Here is a 21,637-nt window from a genome sequence, read left to right as displayed (position 1 = left end):
AGGTATCCCCTCCGGCCTTGCTCCACTGCCCGTCTTCCCACGTCGCTGCATGTGGATCTTCCATAGTTCTTTGCCCAAAACGTAGCTCGTCCGGCATACTTTCCATATTGCATTCTCGTCCTCACACCGTTTTAGACAAACACAACTGTGTTGTTATCTTCCCTTAGGACAAGGAATATGCTTCTTTTTTGTCATCGCATGTGTCATCAACTGTTATTGGCCAGTAATTGTTTCCTTTCTACTCGTTGCTATTGCGACCTTTTGGTGAACTGCACAAATCAATTTTTTCTTAAGAGTGTTTTGTGCAGTTGTACTAAAATGTCACACGGGCAACATCTCTACATTTCAGTGCAACTGCACAAAGGGAGATTGGTTTTGCTCTATCCTCCTCATCCAACTCCGAGCCTAATCTTCTCCAACTAGTTAGTCTTAAGAGAGACTGCAAAGGTGACCGGCTTCTATTTGTGTGTTTATTGTTTCATCAGCAGTCCTCTATTATCGTAATCACACTTAATATCTTTGGAACAGGGACGCTCAGCTCTATTTTAATGGAACTGCACAAAATGATCGGAATGTTGCATGCTCCAGTCAGCTACTTTTTTTCCCAACATGCCTTGTTGATTTGGACAGAGCTGGGGGGACGTTGCTGCCAATGAAAGCATGGATCAATTTTAATTTAACACCTTCTCACAACTCTGTCTTCAGTTGTGATGTAATTATTAGCTCTGATATGCTAATAATTGACATGCATTAGCAAGGAAGTTAGTTTTTTATTGTTTCCGAAAGAGCATCGATGGCAAGACAAACGAAACAAAAGCTGAAAGCTCACACCATTGTACAATTTCATGTCGCTGGAAAATTATTTGTATAGTACGTCAATTATGTAAACAAATGATGGAAGCTTGATAGCATTGCCAGAAGCCTCTTCATCATCCGGGTCCATGTGCCATGCACAAAATTATACTCCTTCGTTCCTAAATATTTGTCTTTTTACAAATTTCAAACGGGCATATTTTAGAGTGTAGATTCACTCATTTTGCTTCGTATGTGTACTCCCTCCGTTCCTAAATATTCTATTCGTCTTTCTAGAGATTTCAACAAGTGACTACATACGGAGCAAAATGAGTGAATCTACACTCTAAAATATGTCTATATACATCCGTATGTGCCAGTCCATTTGAAATCTCTAAAAAGACAAATATTTGAGTAGTCACTCATTGAAATCTCTAGAAAGACAAATACTCCGGAGTATATTTAAGAACCGAGGGGTTAGTGCACAACCGCATGGGAGACTCAACCCGGTCGTTGCGCAGCATTAATAGTGAGTAATGAGCAGTCAAATCATAAGCCCCACCTTTCCCACTGTAAGTTGCTCTGAAGAAGCAACCATCAATACGCTCTTCTTTGAATCCGCTCATACTACTCCATCCGTCACTGTTTATACAACGCGCTTCAGAAAAAATAAAAAAAAATCTGTGAGACCAAGGCGACTAGCGATCGGCCTGAAAAATAGCATTGGTAGTTATAGCACAGCGTCTATTACTAGAGGGAATAATGCGTACACACATGCAGGGGCGGAACTCTTTGAGCTGAGCCTGTGGCACAGGCTACAGGGTCCGAAAAAAATTAGTGCTAAATATCAGGTATTTGGCCCGGTGCATCAGGGTGGGCCAGCAAGAGTGCTACAGGACCCCCTTTGAACCAGCTGCCCACGTCTCACGTATACACGCTCGCAGGCCTTGCCTTGACGCACGCACGAAGCCTTTCTCTGAAACAAAAAAAAGTGCACGCACGAAGCCAGCTATTCATCCCGCGTCTTCCACTCGAAAAAACAAACAAATCCCATCTCCTCATCTCCTGTTCTGTCTTCTATCCCGAGCGCGGCGACGATACGATCAATAGATTCAAATCGATCAGTTCCGAAAGATTTGAGACAGCACGGATCCGTTCCTGATAGATCCGAATGTATGCGCTGCAGCATCCAGTCCTAACGATTTGAAGCAGCCGGCAGCACGGTTCTGTTCCTAATCGATCCGAACGTACGCGCAACAGCGGCCGCCTTGCCTGATGCTTAATGCTGCAGCGACCACGTGCCGCGTCGTAAATTTCTCTTCCTCACATAGCAATGTGCTTTTATTTTTATTTATTTATTTTTTCTGGATTACAGGCATCTCTCGGTTCGAATTTAACTCTTTTCTGTGTTGTTTGTCCTAAATATTTTTTAGGTTGCGACAATTGTATGTGTGAAATTATGGCTAGTGGATTAAATCTTATTTTATTCCTTATTATGAATTGGGAGGAGGAGATTCAATGTCATCCTGGCAAAGGGAGATTGATAGAGTATTAAGTGATGATGTTATTTGTTATGTGGAGAAAGAAGAAACGGAAAATGTCATCAATGATCACGTGGTTGGGTATTTCATGGCTTGGAGGACTAGATTATACTAAAGGTAGTTTTTAAAATTTTAGCAAATTTAAGTACTTTGATTTGGGCATTTTATTATGTTCTACTTGAAAATTTGATTCCAGTTTTTATATTTTAGGTTAATGAACCTTGATATGTGATGATGTGTTTTAATTTGAGAATGCTAGACCTTTTCAAATAATTTTGCCATTTGTTTAGCATTATATTAAGCAGTTTGACTGTTGCATTTTGTTTTTATAAATAGACTTCTATTATGTTTAGTAATCCGTATTACAAGCTATGAAACGCAACATCCATTCTTGAAATTTTTTCCCATGGTTAAGTGGTGCATCAGGGTAAGATTAGCTCCAGCTCCGCCCCTGCACACATGCATGCAGTGCTTCCACCCCGGGTACACACATGCATGCACTTACTCCACTCCGTAGTAGTACAGTACATGGAGAGAAAATTGTGGACTTGATTGCGGTTACCACGCCCTAATTAATTGAGCATTAAACCAAACGCGTCTAAAGTCTCTCTGGTGGTGGAAATGCATTGAGAGAAATGCATCATAATGAAGCGCGTCCTGTAAACTATGACGGAGGGAGGAGTAGTATGAAGGTGCAAACCAAGTACGCGTATGGCCAGTCGGTCAACGCACCTCCTCTTGGCATATCACTGACATGTGGGACAGGAGTGTGAGTAAACCGATCTCAATTGACGGCAAAGAGCCAACTCGCCGTTCCTTGAGAGAGACGAGGAGCGAGAACACACAGACGGGCTCGCACGGAGGCCAAGATATATTCGAGCATGGTTGGTTGATCGATATCATTCATTACATGTTGGGCTGCCGTTTTCCGCCCTTCTCCGGAATAAACGTGTACTTTATCAGAGATGAAAAAAATAAGAGTACAGACGCTCCACCATGCGGTTCTAGTAGTAGTACTACTCGTACTACTGCGCTTGGCTCTTCGCCTCTTCGTGAAGTCGAACAATGATGGTACTCCGCATGTTGGGTACTACAGTGTATGCCTCTGACAATCTGACACCGAATGGACTGATGCATGTCCACCGAGGGTAGGTTGCATTAGTCAAAAGGCGTAAGCGAGCTTCACCTTGTCCTGCAAGCTTCTCCTCGTTCTGCGAGTTGACGGGACACACCAAAAAGTAGTGCTAGTCCATACTCCCTCCTTTCCGGTTAATATGGCTTAATGTTTTTTGCGGGTAAATGAGAGAGCTTTATTCATATATAGGCATTCTTAGGACGACCAGCCAAGACACTGGTCACTAGGAAGCGAGGTACCCCGCAAAAAAGAAGTAGGAAGCGAGGTGTTTCATCAAGCTAGCTCTCGGCCACATTCAAAGTGCAGCAAGCACGGTTCGCACGAAGATGCGCCGCAAGGTTTGCTGACCTGTTTACATGCTGAATAACAAAAAAAGAGGAAATATTACCGAGCGCTACTATTTGTAACAGGATATGAGCCAGAATTAAGCGAGAATTGTGGCGAGTGTTCCATGCAATCAACTTCCATTATCACATGCGAGAACCCTCGAAGAGAACCAAATGTGTTGAAGATTGCTTTATCACATTTTAAAATTATAATAAGAGTGCAGATGCTCCTCCATCCGGTTCCTAGTACTAGTATAGTACGTACCTTTATAGACTATAGTAGTAGTACTAGTAAACTTTGCGCTTGGCTGTTCGCCTATTCGGGAAGTCGAACAATAATAGCACTAGTAGTATAGTGTATGCTTCTGGCAATCTGACACCGAATTAACTGTTGCACGTCCACCGCCTGAGCGAGGGAGAGCTTGCATTAGTCAAAAGTTTCTCCTTGTCCTGCGAGCCACCGCGCGCAAGCTTCTCCCGTCCTGCAACCTTCTCCTCGTTCGGCAAGTTGACGGGACACAACAAAGTAATGCTAGTCCATACTGCCTCCTCTCCGGTTAATATGGCTTAATTTCAAATGAGATAAATACACTGTCTGTCACTGTATATTTGTAAAAATACGGTCAGTGGACTTCATAATATGCTCATTGCGCTCAATATATATATTTTCCGGTGTTTATACGGTCACTAGCTCACCCTGACTGAGTATGTGTGTGCATGCACGTGTAGGTTGAGCACTTGAGCGTGACCGTGTGTGTTCCGTCGTGTGCTCGGACATGCATGCATTAGGGCGTCGCGCGCATTTTTGCGTCCATGTGTACGTGTGGCTGTTGCATACACGTAGGGGGAGTACGTGTAGGGGCCACTAAGGAGCAGTCAAATCACACAGTAAGTTAGTCGGAAGAAGCAACCATCATTTCACTCTTGAATGACACGTACGCAATATAAAATGGTTGATATGGAGAGACAAAGAAAACCGCTATATATACACTAGCAGGAGCCTAAGGTACAAGCCTGCTTGCTTAGGTTGCTCTCTTCACAAGCATAGAACGACGGGCCTGATCCCGAAGCTGGGGGAAGGGAACAATGTTCTGCGTAGACGCGGTCGACATCGGCGAGGGAGAAAACCCACAGTCGGTGCGTCCCAATCGGGGGTCACCGCGGTATGGGCCGATGCCGCATCCCAACCGCCCTTCTAGCTACAGCCCGACGTCCCAGGTAGTCCATCTTCCTTTTGGAGCCGGCTTGCTCCACTGCCGTAGCTCCATCTCCATGTACTAGTGCCAGTACTATTATTCTAATCACACTTCTTCAATATCTTTGCCACCAGGGATGCTCAGGTCGATTTTAGTGGAACTGCACAAAAGCATCATATGATCCGAGGGTGCCAGCCGTCTTTCCTTTGACAGGTTCTACCTGGCCAGGAAATTAAATCATGTTTAGGGTTTAGGGTTTAAGTCGTAGTGACCCCATCAGTAGTTTTTCTTTCGTACACGCTCTCACAACTTTTTTCTTTAGTTGTGAAGTAAATATTGGCTATGATCTGTGAATCATTGAGATGCATCAGCATGCGTGTTAGTTTTCCTTTGTATTCGATGGAATGTTGTAACGGGGCAACCTTGGAATAGGAATGAAAATGGAGTGGAAAGTTTCCGTTTTTCCGGAGAAAAAATGGAAACGGAGAAAAACCAACGTTTCGTTTCGTTGGATCGCGCCATCGAGCAAAACCAACGTTTAAATCACGTATGTCGTGTTCGTGTCTCACCCTCCTCCACGGCTCGACCCCACACGGTCGCTCGGCATGCCACTCACCACAAACTGAGTATACGATAACTTTCCCGCCTGCTTGTCGAAGGATCACGCCATGGAGTACTAGCACTACTGGAAGAGATTGACGAGTTGGGGGAGGACAGCTAGCTGTAGCACGGACTCCCAAGAACTTTTTACATGCATGTTGTAGCCGGCTATTGCGACCTTTAAACGCGGAGCAGCCGCGTGCACCCGGAAGCGGCGCGAGCGACGCTCTCTCGGCCGGCGCGCCGCTTCAATGCCGGCGTCAGTGAGAGGTCGCGTCCGCTCTGGCCGGGCATGAATGCGACACTGACCGTTTCGGGAGGGAAGCATGCGCGGGTGATGAAGATGGTTCAGGTTGGTCAGGACCGGCCGTGGCAGCGGTCCGGACGTGCGCAAACAAGAGATGCTGTACGTTAATATTGCTGCGTATATAATTAACAACGTAAATAATGTGCCAGTTGGACAAATATGATTGGAGATGGAGATGGAAATGGAATTTTACGTAAACACGGATATGCATGTCTATGTCTATGTGTGTGTGCGCGACGACTCTCGCGACCTGGAAGCGGGGGCGTGTTTTTGATCGAGTTTTCTTTCTTGGTACGTTAGAAAATCAGTTTGTCTAATTCACATCTAGATGTTATTTGAGGATATCACATCAAAGCTCCCACAAGTATATAATGTAGCAACAAGAAACAAAAAAAATAGGAAAAAAATAGACCACAAACAGAGTGGACATCAACTTAGATGTGACATAACTATGTCACATCTAGATGTGTCCTAGACAGACCCTTAAAAAATTGTCCGCCAGTCTTCGTTTCTTTTTTCCGGGAACGCGCGTATTCTATTTAAAACCACCTCTATGGAGAGATTTTTTTACTCCATTATAGCCTCTTGTTTGATAGAGTTTCTCGCGTCTCGCTCTCTCACCCTCTCCATATATGTTACACGCTGGAGGCTCAACGTTCATTTGCTAGGGTTTGCTATATTCACAGTCTCTCACCCTCTCTTCACCAGATCTAAACAAGACTGCGTTGCCTCTTGTCTCTCTCTCCCCCCTCACAGCTGGTGAAGGAGGCGTCTGTGTCCCGTCGCACCGGGAAGGGGAGGAGGTGCAGCGTTCACTCTATCACCTTCGGCGAGGGAGGCAATCCACTGCCGGTTGCGCTGTTCTCTTTCAGCCAGCGCCTGTGCGGGAGGGCCACCAACCCCTTCTTCCTCGCTGCCGTACGTAGTGTGGGCAGATCCAGCCTCCCGCTGCACGCCTTGCCACATCCCAACGACCCTAAGGTATAAGTTTCTTTGAAACCGTCGTTGCTCTAGCTGCATGTGGATCTTTTTCGATCTGTAGTCAAATCTAGGTCTTGGTTCAAAGAGGAAAGAAGGGTGCGGTGGGCTGGAGCAAGAATCTAGGACGTGGTTCAATGAGGAAAGGAGGGGCGAAAAGTAGTATAGACTGGCTATCCAGCCGCTTTGTAGGTCGAAAAGGGAAAAAGGAGGTAACCCAGTACACACATCTGCAAGGAACCGATCTCTTTGTTGAAAAGGGAAAGAAACTGGGGGGTCGGGTAGTTTGTGCAGGACTAGATTTGCTGCCCTCACATAGGAAGAAGGTTCAAAGAGAACAAATATGGGACCAGCGCATATATGCTGCTTGGCTACATACTCTGCATCACCCATTTATACGTGTGGACGCACATGGTGCTGGCATGTTCCATACAACTATTTTGTTGTTGTTAATCTAAGAATGCCGCCAGAAAATTGAAGCAATGCCACTGTTAAAAGTAAATTACAACGAATGTTGTTTCAAGAGAATGTCTCTATTAATATGAATCAATGCAACCGTTTTACAAATGCTACTGTCCTACTTTGTTTTCCATCCAAGATAAGTTAGATGCTTCTTTCTGTCACCGTTTGTTTCATCCTCCTTTATCAGCAAGTAATTGTTTTCTTTTTTGCCTCTATTAAAACAGGGCTATCGATTCAACTTGTTGCTATTGCGACATTTTGCTTCGCTACTCGAAACACTTATGTTTTAAGAGTGTTTTGTGCAGTTCAACTTGAATGTCACACCGGTGACTTTGCTTAATTTTGGTGGAACTGCACAAAAGGAGATCGAGATTTGTTTCCAGTCTTCGTGGCGAGTTGTTTCAAATCTTGGTCTCAACCACATGATGTGCAGTGTGCTTTGAGATGTTGTGCTACTTGTTTTGGTACTGTTTTAAATAAATGTTGAATTGAAGCTATTGTATTGCTGTCTTTTCCCATTAAGTAGTGAAAAAAAATGGGAACAACCCAGACATGATGCTTGTTGCTTTGTTACAACAAATTCAGCATCACCCCCTTTATAAGCCAGTAATTGATGCCACTCTCAGAATTAACTACTGAATCTTATTTCAAAACTGCAACACTTGTTAGGGATTGGCGGGATTACCATTTTTGTGGCCGCATGTTTCATCCTCCTTTATTAGCCAGTAATTGATTCCTTTTTTTGCCTCTGTTTAAACAGGGATATCTATTCAACTTGTTGCTATTGCGACATTTTGCTTCGCTACGCGAAACACTTTGCTTGATTTCAGTGCAACTGCACAAAACGAGATTGGATTTTCTATTCGTGTTGGCAGATTCGTATTTTATCTTGTGCGTCTCATGAAAGGTCAGTACAGGCCTTCATCCACATGATTGTGTAGTGTGCTTTGAGATTTTGTGCTACTTTTATTGGTACTGTTTTAAATAAATGTTGAATTGAAGCTATTGTATTGCTGTGTTTTCCCATTAAGTAGTGAACAAAAATGGGACCAACCCAGACATGATGCTTGTTGCTTTGTTACAACAAACTCTGCATCACCCCCTTTATAAGTAGATGGAAGCACATACTGTTGTTGCACCCACTCTCCCCTGGAACTATTTATGCTTTTCGTTAATCTAATGCCGCTGGTAAAATTAAGCAATGCCACTCTCAGAATTAATTAACTACTGAATCTTAGTTCAAAACTGCAACACTTGTTAGGAATGGTACTATCCTGCTTTGTAGTTCTTTCTACATGTTTAACCAAGGTATTGTTAAGATAATGTCTCTGTTAAAATAAATCAGTTGCATTGTTTTAGGAATGGTACTTTTCTGCTTTGTCGTTCTTTATACATGCTGAAACAAGGCATTGTTAAGATAATGTCTCAGTCAATATGAATGAATCACACTGATGGAGAATTGCTACTCTCCTGCTTTGTTTCCCATTAAGATAAAGTAGATCAGTAGATGCTTTTCTTCTGGGAGTACAAGTCATCAACCGTTATTTCTCAGTAATTGTTTCCCTTATACCTATTGTTGCTTACAGGGATATCAAAATTAAAGCTCGGTTTTATTCCGACTTCGATTTTAGTTGAACTGCACAAAAGGAGCCAATGTGTCCAAGGCAAACTGCTGCATTACTGGGTCCAGTTGGTCGTTCCACTTTGCAGAAAGAAGCAGTCACTGTTTGCGCTACATTACAGAAGGAATGACCGAGAAGCTTTACAGAGTATTATTAGACACCGGAGACATGACTAGTCTGCAGAGACCATTGGCAATTTAACAACACGTGGAGTGCCCTGGGCAAAAAGTGCCCAAACAAGTACAAGAAGCTACGACAGGACTCCACGATCATAGGCATTACATATTTTGAATGGGAAAAGCTTGTCAAAGTTTAATCATTGATGTTAGCAAGAAGACGCTAGTTTAATATATTGGAATTGGAAAACCTTGTCAAAATTTGCTCATTGATGTTAGCCAGAAGACATGCATTTGATATTTTTGAGTGGGACGCCCTTGCTGTGAGCAGCGTCGAGTGTTTTTCCTATTCCTGTGTTCAGTTTATAAGTAAATAGTTACTCTGCTGAGATATTCCTGTGTTAAGAGTTTGTTCTGAATATTGTCTATGTAATGCCAGGCCTTGTGTTTGATTGCAAAGTTGAGCTTGGAATGTTGTGGCATGCGGCATCACGAGCTGTTCATCGTGCCTCCTGAGAATAATGCTTCGTATTGTTTTGCATGTCGATCTAATGCCAGTGATTTGCTTGTTAAGAAGATCATCCTTGTCTGTTGTTTCCGTGCTTAAGAAGTTCATCATCTGATGTTTCATTCATAGCCTATACGACAAGTCGGGTAGGTTAGACGTGAAACCATATGATCTTCCGACCAACTCATGATATTAGGCCGTGATTGGATCGTCATTTTCCAACCAAAACCGCTTGTAAAACTGACGCTTGTAAATTAAAGCAGATGGTCTCGGGCGAAGGCGCTTGGTTGGTTGATTTCGACTAGTAAAATATCGGAAGTACTTCACACATGATAAAAACGCTGAACGACACTCGGACGATTGCTAATCCAGCCGTTAGCTGCTGTTTCAGCCTTGCCCATGGATGGCATGATACGCACGTCGTGCATGTATCGTTGGTACTCCATATAGCAGTGCTCGTAAAATATACACTGGTCTCTCAAATTACACGCATAACCCGCCGGTTTTACTTACAGACCTCGGGCCCTCGGTTTCATTACGCCTGTATTTTACGCGTTGTTTCCGAAGACGAGTAAATTACACTTGTATGTTAATACAGGTTTGAAATAAACCAGAGCTCCCGAGCGCGGCCTTACCGTTTCATGCCGTCTCAGTTTCTCGAAGGTGCTCATAGGTGTCCGATGATCCTGGCTTCCTGAATGAGCAGCGGGCGCTGTATCAGACCATCCGTAGGGCCCGCGAGGCCCTCTCCGTTGTCCTTCGAGTTGTTGCGCTCGCCGTGGCGCCGAGCATTGTTAACATAGTGAACGAACATGAGGATTTAGGAGATGACTTTATTTTGACTGGATGACACTAGGGACCCACTAGGGCCATAGCCGTACGTACGCAAGTGCCTCCTTATTATGTACAACTATTTTTTTTGCTTTCTCCTGGTTTCCTGACATCACGGTTCCACACCATTGTCAACCTATGTAGTAAATATAAACGAGAGAATTGCACAAGGTGCGGCCGACAGCTGGGACCAAGAAGCTCAAGCAGTATTTGTGTTTTTGAGGCGTGAGCACTGCAGAGTTTTTCTTGGCGATGATTTCATTGTTGTTCAGAGGAGAGCAGGGTATTAACTGGGCGGGCTATGGCCCGTCTAGCCCAGGCCAGATATCCAGCCCAGATACTAAATTTTTCAAGATGAAAATGGCTAGCCCAGCTATACGTCTTTTTGAGGAATACCCAGGCATGGTCAAGTTGTTATTCTCCGCCCCGCTGGGCTGCAAATCTTTCCTAGGAGAGATGCATTAGGCTTAACAGGAAAATGGCCTTTAAAAAATAATAAATGGGATGTAATTATAAAAACTGGGCAGTAACTATAAAAAAGGGCGCTGATAGGCGCCGGCGCACCGGCCCAAATTTGGGCCGGTCAGCTGCCAAGCGTCGGATATGCGCGCATCAACGGGTGAGATTTGCCCTCGCGTTCCCCCGGGTCGTCTTCCTCCTTCCGCACGCGCGCGAGAGAAGAAAAAATCTCCGCAGGTCAACCTCCGCCCACGGCCGCCCCTTCGGAGTTCGCCCAGGCTGCTCGCTGTCGCAGCTCGCCGGGGCCCTCGCCGTTGCAGCTCGCCGGGGCCGTCGCCGTCGCAGCTCGCCGGGGCTGCTCGAAAGAAAGCCGTTCGTCCCTGTCTCCTACCCCCTGGTTGCAGCACTGCCGGTTAGGGTTCCAGCATCGCCACCAGCTGCCGTCATAGTTCGCCACGCGTCCCGTCGCAACACCGCCGCACAGCTCCGTCGTCGCCGCTCGCCATTGTTAGCTACCGTTCTATATTTGAAGCTTTTTTACAAGCGGGATGTAGCTTTTCTAGAAGCCGGTTGTAGTATTTTGCGGCGTGCGGTGGCAGACCTCCAGCTACCCCATATCTGTATGAAACTTTTTTTAAGCCGGTTGTAGCTTTCTCGCCGCCGGTTGCAGCTCTTTGCGCTGTGCGGTGGCCGACCTCTAGCTATCCCGTATCCAGTTGAAGCTTTTTTCAAAGCTAGTTGTAGCTTCCTTGGTTGTCGGACATAGCATTTTTGGGTGCTGGTTCCAGCTCTGACGTACGTCTGTCGAAGCCCCTTCCTTCTCTGGTTGTAGCAAAAAATGCCGCCGGTCGTATCATTTTGCGGTGATGGTTGTAGCTCCGATTTGCACCGGTTGTAACACATGCTTTCTCTTGTCCCTGGTTGCATGTAGCAAACTACGTCACCGGTTGCAGCTTCCTTGAGTGCCGTTAACAGCTTCGCCGTAGCCGGTTGAAGCATCCTGTGCAGCACGTCGACGCCTGCAGGTTCGCCGGGATACGACGCCCCCTGGAAGCAGCGGCCATGGTTGGCAGGACCGCATCATCGCGTGCACTTCGCTGGCGCAGTTCGAGTAGATGCGTGACGCGCGCGGCGCTCGTGGTGACCGCGCGACAGGGGTTGGAGCAGCCACTCACGGCTGACGGCGGCGAGCCGGATGTGGGCCGACGACTGCGAGCGGGATGGAGGCCTTCGAGGAGCTGGCGCGCACGATGGAGGGCGACGGCGGCAAGCTCCACCTCGCGCCCTTTGGCGAAACCTGCGCGAGACGGAAGGAAAGAGATAAAATATGTGTGGCCCCACATCCTACGTGTCGTAACTTGAGTCGCTGTTAGCATGCGTGCGTGGGCGCGACCAGCGCAATGGTTCGGCCGGCGCCCCGGCCACAAACACTTCCCATAAAAAAATGCACCAAACACGAAATTAGTTTATAAAATATTATTTATGGATTTTTAAAATCTTAAATTTTCATTGTTGCGCGCGCAATGTTTCGTTGGATTTTTACGTAATACAAATTTATATTTAATCTGACTAGAAATTTCAGGATAAAAATATTTCGGATCCCATCAAAATGTGGGAAATTTTATTGAATTCTGTCTTCAACGGTTGGTTGAAATTATTAATCGTTGTCCTAGCTAGAAAAGGGGCTGTACTTTTAACAAACTGTAAATGGGCCGTTGTAAATTCCATTAGAATTCAAAAATGGGCTGTACATTCTTACAAAACACAAATGGGCTATAAGTTCTCTGCCACACACTTGTGGGCCTACTAAGTGATGCGCCCCCTAAAAAAAAATAAGTTGACGCGTATGCAAGGCTTTGTCAACTTATTATAGTCAACAGACGGTTCTAGCAGCAGTTGCCGTTGGATGTCTATCCAACAGATGTCGTGCTTCTTCTTCAATCTCGGATATTCTTAGCTTCGGCCGCCCAAAAAATGATTCCTCCCCCTGACATCTGGGGCGCACCATTTCGGAGGCTGACCTGTGGGCCTAGTAAGTTGGAGTGTACCAAGGGCTTTGTCAACTTAGTCAATATAAACGATTCTAGCTTCAGTGACCATACGATGTCCATCCAACGGCCGTAGTGCTTCTTCAACCTCTGGTCTTCTTGGTCTAGCCGCCCAAAGCAGCGCCGGTCGTGCCGCCTGCTCCTGCCTCCCGTGGCCGGCTGTGCTGCCGCGGAGGCCTCACCGCCCCCATACTACTCCCACCGCTGGCCAGGCCATCTCTCCACTCACCCACACCCCCTGTTATTCTGTGGCGACGGCAGCCTCACACCGCAGCCGAACCAGTGAACCCTCGTACTCCTCTCCGCGCGGGCTTCCACTACTGCGTCTTCCCCGGCTCCGCGTCGTCCCCTTCCTAGGCCTCGCCGTCGTCCACCTCCCTGGTGCTCTCGGTGCGGCGTGGTCAACGTGGTCAACGACCGACTTCCATCGGAAGAGTACTATACGTGGAGAGGCTGATAGCTGGGTCCACGGCGGCCGCAAGGAAGTGCCTCATTACGCGCAAAACAATTATTCCTCCACCTGACAGCGGGGACCCACCGGACGGGCCACCTTATTTCGTGAAAAAAAGTTTCCCCCCTGACTGCTGGGACCCACCGGACGGGCCACCGTATTTCGCGAAAAAAACGTTCCCCCCGCTGCCAGCTCGGACCCACCGGAAGTGCCTCCTTATTACGCACAAAAAAATGAATACTCCCCCTGCTAGCTGGGACCCACCTTGGTGGGAGGCTGACTTGTGGGCCTACTAAGTTGATGGGGATGGAGGGCTTTGTCAACTTAGTCAATATGAACGATTCTAGCTCCAGTGACCGTACGATGTCCATCCAACGGCCGTAGTGCTTCTTCAACCTCTGGTCTTCTTGCTCCAGCCACCCAAAGCAGCGCCGGTCGTGCCGCCTGCTCCTGCCTCCCATGGCCGGCTGTGCTGCTGCAGAGGCCTCACCGCCCCTACTATTCCCACCACTGGCCAGGCCCTGCCGCGACGGCAGCCTCACACCGCAGCCGAACGAGTGAACCCTCATACTCCTCTCCGCGTGGGCATCCACTGCTGCGTCTTCACCGGCTCCGCGTCGTCCCCTTCCTAGGCCTCGCCGTCGTCCACCGCCCTGGTGCTCTCGGCGCGGCATGGTCAACATGGTCAAGGAAGGACTTCCATCGGACGTGGACTGTACGTGGAGAGGCTGACAGCTGGGTCCACGGTGGCAGCTAGGAAGTGCCTCCTTATTACGCGGAAAATAATGATTCCTCCACCTGACAGCAGGGACCCACCGGACGGGCCGCCGTATTTCATGAAAAAAACGTTTCCCCCTGATTGCTGGGACCCACCAGCTACACCTTCCCATGCAAGGAAGTGCGTCCGGGCAAAAGAAAAACGATTCGCCCCCCTGACTGCTGGGACCCACCAGCTACATCTTCGTACGCAAGGAAGTGCATCTGGGCAAAAAAAACTAAAATGATTCGCACCCTGACTGCTGGGACCCACCAGCTACATCTTCGCAGGCAAGGAAGTGCCTGACAGTCGGGACCCACCTGGTCGAAGCGTACGTAGCGTTGTCACTCTGGTCGCGAACGTGTACGTACATATATACTGGTCGATGTAGAGGCACGCACGTGTCGTAGTAGAGGCGCGTACGTGTCGTAGTAGAGGCGCGCACGTAGCATGTACACGTACGTACAACGGCCAGGGTGCAAGAAAGAAAATACGGCCACGTAAGTACATACAGGTAGGGTCTCGAACGCCTACTCGCGCATACGTACGGTGAGGGCTCGTGTACATGGCTGGGTCGGAACGGAGAAACAGCGTCGTCGTCGTGTTCATGGGGAGGCAACAGAATGCGTCATGTTCATGGGGAGGCAACGGAATGCGTCGTGTTCATGGGGAGGGGTGTGGCGTACCGCAAAACGGAGGAGACGGACCTCCTACGGTCGAAACGGGGGTCCTGTTGATCGGGAGGAGTGTGGCGTACCGCAAAACGGAGGAAACAGACCTCCTATGGTCGAAACGGGGGTCCTGTTGATCAAGAGGGGTGTGGCGTACCGCAAAACGGACGAAACGGACCTCCTACGGTCGAAACGGGGGTCCTGTTGATCGAGAGGGGTGTGGCATACCGCAAAACGGATGAAACGGACCTCCTACGGTCGAAACGGGGATCCTGTTCATCGGGAGGGGTGTGGCGTACCGCAAAACGGGACTCCACGGGATACTGTTCATCTCCACCGTCGACCTCCTCCAGCCTCCACGGGCTCCTGTTCATCCAGCCTCCACCGCGCGCTACTCCACCGGCTACTGTTCAACCACCCCTCCACGGGCACCCCTCCACCGTCTACTTATCATCCAGCCCTCCACACCACGGGGTCCTGTTCAACCACCCCTCCACGGGCACCCCTCCACCGTCTACTGTTCATCCAGCCCTCCACACCACGGGGCCCTGTTCATCCAGAGGCAACGCCACCGCTCACTGTTCATCCAAACCCCCCCGCAACGCTCACTGTTCATCCAATCGATCAGCTTCAGTTAGCAGCAGTAGCAAAGGAATCGCTCGATCGGGTTCAGTTAACAGCCATCGATCGATCGCTCGGGTTCAGTAACGCGTAGCCTGCAGTGCAATCGCTCGGGTTCAGTTAGAGCCAACGCCTCGCACACACGCGTGTACGTGTACGAGAGAAACGCGCATCGCTCGGCCCCCGACCTCCCACCGTAACCGGGAACTCCTTGAAATTTTCCTCCCCCTCGCTTCTACCACGGTTTTTTGTCATGGACGGCCCAAAGAATGTCATGCAGCTGTGTCTCCGGCCCGCCCAGGACGAAAAGCCCATTTTCTATCATGATTTTTTGTCATAGAAGTAGGAGCCCACCACATCTATGATGATACCGGGTTTTGTCACAATTATCGTCATAGAAGTGTCATATGTATGACAGAAAAAATTTTCGTTCGGCCCAAAATGTCACGGATGTGTCTTTTTTTTGTAGTGATGACTGTTGTCGCTCTCTAGTTGGTCGCTTCCCAGTCTTTTGCTAGCCTTCGCTTGGACTAAGTGGGAATACTGCTTGTGCATCCAATCCCTTAAACCCCAAAGTTATTCCATATGAGTCCACCATACCTTCCTATATGCGGTATCTACCTGCCGTTCCAAGTAAATTTGTATGTGCCAAACTCCAAACCTTCAAATGAAATTCTGTTTTGTATGCTCAAATAGCTCATGTATCAACTAGGGCTGTCCGTATCTTCCATGTTAGGCAGGTTATTCCCAAGAGGAGTGGATTCCGCTCCTCACTCACGAGAAAATGGCTGGTCACCGGGATGCCCAGTCCCATGCTTTATGCAAATCAAATCAAAATAATTGCAAACAAAACTCCCCCGGGACTGTTGTTAGTTGGAGGCACTCGTTGTTTCGAGCAAGCCATGGATTGATGCTTGTTGGTGGAGGGGGAGTATAAAATTTACCATTCTGTTTAGGAACCGCCTATAATGTGTGTAGCATGGACGATATAGCCATCTCTTGGTTGTTATGTTGACAATGAAAGTATGCCGCTCAAAATATTATTTATCTCTATTTCAAAACTGAGCTCTGGCACCTCTACAAATCCCTGCCTCCCTCTGCGAAGGGCCTATCTATTTACTTTTATCTTGAGTCATCACCCTCTTATTAAAAAACACCAGCTGGAGAGCACCGCTGTCATTTGCATTCATTACTATTAATTTATATTGGGTATGACCATGACTGGATATCTTTTACCATGAATTACAATGTTTAGTCAGTCCTTGATCCTTAAAGGTGCTCTGCATTTATGTTTTGCGGTCTCAGAAAGGGCTAGCGAGATACCATCTTGTTATATCATATCATGATTGTTTTGAGAAAGTGTTGTCATCCAAGATTTACTATTATTGCTCGCTAGTTGATTATGCCATTGACATGAGTAAACATGAGACCTAAGAGTTATTGTGAATATGGTTAGTTATAATCTTTGCTGAAAACTTGAATGCTGGCTTTACATATTTACAACAGCAAGAGCAAACAGAGTTTGTAAAAGTTTTTCTTTATCACTTTCAGTTTGTCAACTGAATTGCTTGAGGACAAGCTAAGGTTTAAGCTTGGGGGAGTTGATACGTCTCCGTCGTATCTACTTTTCCGAACACTTTTCCCCTTGTTTTGGACTCTAACTTGCATGATTTGAATGGAACTAACCCGGACTGACGCTGTTTTCAGCAGAATTGCCATGGTGTTATTTATCTGCAGAAACAAAAGTTCTCGGAATGACCTAAAACTCCACGGAGATTATTTTTGGAAATGATAAAATATACTGGGGAAAGAATCAAGGCCAGGGGGCCCACACCCTTGCCACGAGGGTGGGGGCGCGCCTGCTCCCTGCCTCGTGGGCCCCCGGGAGCTCCACCGACCTCAACTCCAACTCCATATATTCGTGTTCGGGGAGAAAAAAATCGGAGAGAAAAGATTCATCGCGTTTTATTAGCTAAGCTTAAACAAAAAACTCTGAATGCTAGAATGAAATATGATCCTGCTTATGCTACTTCACCTATCTTTGTTACTGATAAGGATTATGAATTCTCTGTTGATCCTGATATAATTACTTTGGTTGAATCTGATCCTTTCTATGGCTATGAATCTGAAACTGTTGTGGCACATCTTACTAAATTAAATGATATAGCCACCCTGTTCACTAATGATGAGAGAACTCGCTACTTTTATATCCTAAAATATTTCTGTTCTCATTAAAGGGTTATGCTAAGATATGGTTTAATTCTCTTGATCCTGGTTGTGTGCGTAGTCCCCAGGATATGATTTATTACTTTTCTGCTAAATATTTCCCTGCTCATAAGAAACAAGCTGCTTTAAGGGATATATATAATTTTGTGCAAATTGAAGAAGAGAGTCTCCCACAAGCTTGGGGGAGGCTTCTCCAATTACTTAATGCTTTGCCTGATCATCCTCTTAAGAAAAATGAAATACTTGATATCTTTTATAATGGACTAACCGATGCTTCCAGAGACCACCTGGATAGTTGCGCTGGTTCTGTTTTCAGGGAAAGAACACCGGATGAAGCTGAAATTCTATTGAATAATATGTTGACTAATGAAAATAATTGGACACTTCCTGAGCCTATTCCTAAACCAACTCCGAAGAAGAGGGGTGTTCTATTTCTCAGTCCTGAAGATATGCAAGAAGCAAAGAAATCTATGAAGGAAAAAGGTATAAAAGCCGAAGATGTTAAGAATTTACCTCCTATTGAAGAAATACATGGTCTCGATTTACCGCCTGTTGAAGAAATATATGGTCTTAATCTATCACTGATTGAAGAAACACATGGTCTTGATAACCCAACACAGGTAGTAAAGGTAAATTCGCTCTATAGATATGATAAAGCTGAAATCCCTCCTACTAAGTTTGCTAGCCAATGCTTGGATGAGTTTGATAACTTTATGGTTAAGCAAGAAGATTTTAATGCTTATTTTGGTAGACAATTAAAACAAAATGCTTATATGATTGAACACTTGGGTGATAATATGTCTAGAGTTAAAGGTGAACTTAAACTCATTAGTAAACATGCTTCTATGGTTACCACTCAAGTAGAACAAGTACTTAAAGCTCAAAATGATTTTCTCAATGAATTGAATAGTAAGAATAATGATTTTGCTATTAGAGTGGCTACTAGAACTGGTAAAATGACTCAGGAACCTTTGTATCCTGAAGGCCATCCTAAGAGAATTGAGCAGGACTCTCAGAGAAATAATATAGATGCACCTAGCCCTTCTAAAAAGAAGAAAAAGAAAAATGATAGGACTTTGCATGCTTCTAGTGAACCTATTGCTGAAACACCTAAGAATCCCAATGATATTTCTATTTCTGATGCTGAAACACAATCTGGTAATGAACATGAACCAAGTGATAATGTCAATGATGATGTTCATGCTCAACCTAGTAATGATAAGGATGTAGAAATTGAACCTGCTGTTGATCTTGATAACCCACAATCAAAGAATCAACATTATGATAAGAGAGACTTTGTTGCTAGGAAGCACGGTAAAGAAAGAGAACCATGGGTTCAGAAACCCATGCCTTTTCCTCCCAAACCATCCAAGAAAAAGGATGATGCGGATTTTGAGCGCTTTGCTGAAATGATTAGACCTATCTTTTTGCGTATGCGATTAACCGATATGCTCAAAATGAATCCTTATGCTAAGTACATGAAAGAAATTGTTACAAATAAAAGAAAGATACCGGAAGCTGAAATTTCCACCATGCTTGCTAATTATACTTTTAAGGGTGGAATACCAAAGAAACTTGGAGATCCAGGAGTACCTACTATACCATGCTCCATTAAAAGAAATTATGTTAGAACTGCTTTATGTGATCTTAGAGCTGGTGTTAGTGTTATGCCTCTCTCTTTATATCATAGACTTGATTTGAATAAGTTGACACCTACTGAAATATCTTTGCAAATGGCTGATAAATCAACTGCTATACCTGTCGGTATTTGTGAGGATGTGCCTGTTGTGGTTGCAAACGTTACTATTTGAACGGGCTTTGTTATTCTTGATATTCCCGAGGACGATAGTATGTCTATTATTCTTGGAAGACCATTTTTGAATACTGCAGGGGTGCTATTGATTGCAACAAAGGCAATGTCACTTTTCATGTTAGTGGTAATGAGCATACGGTACACTTTCCGAGGAAACAACCTCAAGTCCACAGTATCAATTCTATTGGAAAAATTCCATCGATTATTATTGGAGGTTTTGAATTTCCTCTTCCTACTGCCAAGAAGAAATATGATATTCTTATTATTGGGGATGTGCATATCGCCGTTGAGGTAACATAGTGTTATTTGAAATTTCTCAGGTTCCATGTTATTCGGAATGAGTTTGTTAACAAGACTTGATCAACCTTGTTAGCGGATTCCTTTTGATGAGCATGAGATGGATGAAATTAGAAGGCACAACCTTCTGTACTCTCTCTACTTTCTGTTATTTAGTTGAAATAAAGTAAAAATAGTATTTTCCTTTCTGTTTTCTGAATTATCCGTGCAATGTGAAAATACCCTGAAAATAAAAGTTCTCCAAATGCCCTGAAATTGAAATATGATTTTTTCTGGAATATTTGAGAATATTTGGCACTAAGAACACAACAGGGGGAGCAAGCACCTGGGCACGAGGGTCCAGGGCGCGCCCACCCCCTGGGCGCGCCACCCTGCCTCGTGGGCCCACGGTGGCTCCCCTCCACTTATTCCTGCACCCACACACTTCTTCTTCCTCCCAAAAAAATCACCATCCAGCTCAAGCACGAGTTCTAGCTCATTTTGCTGCGATTTTTGATCTCCTTGCTCAAAGCACCTCTCACAAAACTGCTTTGGGGGATTGTTCCTTGGTATGTGACTCCTCCATTGGTCCAATTAGTTTTTGTTCTAGTGCTTTATTCATTGCAAATTTTTGCTGCCTAGGTGACCATGTTGTAGCGACCGTACCTCAAACAGTGTGATCTCTGTGCATAAGTGTCATCCCTGGATCGGTAATGCTGACACACATAGTACTTGGAGGATTTATAACAGAGTAGCAACCACACACTTATTACATCGAATGTCTCAAAAGAGAACTTATTACAACAAATATGGCTTAAGGCCATCTAAAACGATAACAGCGGAAGGCTTGGAAGATAAAGTGAGTCCATCAACTCCAACGGCATCATTGAGTGAAAGACCACGACCTAAGGCTCCTTACTCGTCGTCTGAAAAGTCTGCAACATGATACGTTGCAGCCCGAAAACGGGTCAGCACATGGAATATGCTGGCAATGTAACACAAGAGAGTAGTAAACAGAATAAAGCTATCACTACATGCATAAATGGCTGGTGGAGGCTGTATGGTTATTGTGTTTTGCGGAAAGCCAATTTTTCCCTACTACAAAGGAATACATTTTATTTAACTACAAAGTTTGTTGAAAACATTGAGAAGGTAAACCCCCTCTCAATCCCAATTAAAACTAATCATTAACAACCCAATCAAATTAATTAAGTAGTGATGAGATCAACATGATAATCCAAGAACCAGATACTCAAGATGTCCATAACTGGGGACACGACTAACCATGATTAGTTTATACACTCTGCAGAGGTTTGCGCACTTTTCCCCACAAGACTCGATCTCCTCCGTTTGGTTTCTCGCACTACAAGATGTTTGAGAAACGGATGACCGAGACATAGTCTTTCAGAAGTGTTAGCACCTTACGATGGGTAGACCGTACGACCTACATCCCCTACATCTGCTAGTCTACCACTGTAAGAGTTCACACGACTTAATCAACTATGCTAGAGCCCATAATATCTTGTGGCTGCACACGGAAGTTTCTAGTATGAATAATCTCATGATCCCTTTGAGCCTGGGTGGCAGTCCATAGGAGAATCACACGGTACCCCGGGATTTCCAAAAAAATACAGGCAATCACTGGATTCCCCAGGTGCCTCAATCCACCTAGATGTGTATTTAAGTTGCCAGCTTAAGTTGAACCATTAATTAACAATCTCACAACTGTCATAGATACACTGAAACCCAATCCACGTCTACGAGCATAGCATAGCAATATAAGCATAGCGTAGAAGTAACTCCCAAGGTTTGATAATAAACAGGTGAATAGGTACTACCTCATCTACTTCCCAAACCCACAATTTAATTTAGATCATAACCATGCAATTGTTTGAGGATTG

This window comes from Aegilops tauschii, chromosome 2 (assembly GCF_002575655.3).
Source record: "Aegilops tauschii subsp. strangulata cultivar AL8/78 chromosome 2, Aet v6.0, whole genome shotgun sequence".
In the NCBI taxonomy this organism is placed as follows: domain Eukaryota; kingdom Viridiplantae; phylum Streptophyta; class Magnoliopsida; order Poales; family Poaceae; genus Aegilops; species Aegilops tauschii.
Note: the sequence above shows the minus strand (reverse complement) of the source record.